Consider the following 835-nt stretch of genomic DNA (forward strand, 5'->3'; position numbering starts at 1 on the left):
AGACATAGTCTCCTTTTGCTTTAATAACAGTTCTGTTCAGCTTCTTAATAAGTAAGCATCATACTCAGGATACGTCATTATTCTGCTCAGTAAAAGTATTGCAGGAAGACATTTTCTAGCAAACAGATACAACTGCTGTAGTTGCATTGAAATGTTTACATATTGTAGTATATTTTGAAGGTTTTTTTTCCAGTTTATTTAGGGGAAGGTTATGTAGCAAGTATGTTTTTACAGATCTTTAAGTCAATACACGAGTTCTGTCCTGAGAACTCAGGCAGGAGATATTAAGGCATTCACTATTAAGATCTCCAGGTAAAAGTAGCTTAAAATTTCATTCTAATATTATTCATGGTATTGAAAGACATCTCCCCAACACAACCTCCATGAAGTTTAAAAAAAATTCTTTAAACAAGCCACAGCCACAAGACTTGGCACTGCCAGAGTGTGGCATCCAGCACTGTGACTGGGTCAGGGAGCAGTGGGCAGAGCTCACCTGTGGCTAAATGAAGACTCTGGTGGGGCAGTTACATGCATGCAAGTGGAGACATGCAGAAATTCTGAGTAAGTCACAAGACAGCTAACTGATTAATTAAATTTCCACCTACTGCTTTCCAAATCTTATCATCAACAAAAAGGAAAACAACAACAAAAGAACAAAAACAAAGAAAAATATCCGCTATAGGGGATTAATTTCCCAAAGAATTGAGTTTTCCATTAAATTTCACTGTCAAAAAGAGCTTAACAAATTCCCTCCACACGCAAGAAGCTCACCGTCAGGGTGTGACTGGATGAGGGGGTAATGCATTGCCTCTAAGACAGCACCTTATCTTGCAAA

This window comes from Numida meleagris, chromosome 1 (assembly GCF_002078875.1).
Source record: "Numida meleagris isolate 19003 breed g44 Domestic line chromosome 1, NumMel1.0, whole genome shotgun sequence".
Classification (NCBI taxonomy): domain Eukaryota; kingdom Metazoa; phylum Chordata; class Aves; order Galliformes; family Numididae; genus Numida; species Numida meleagris.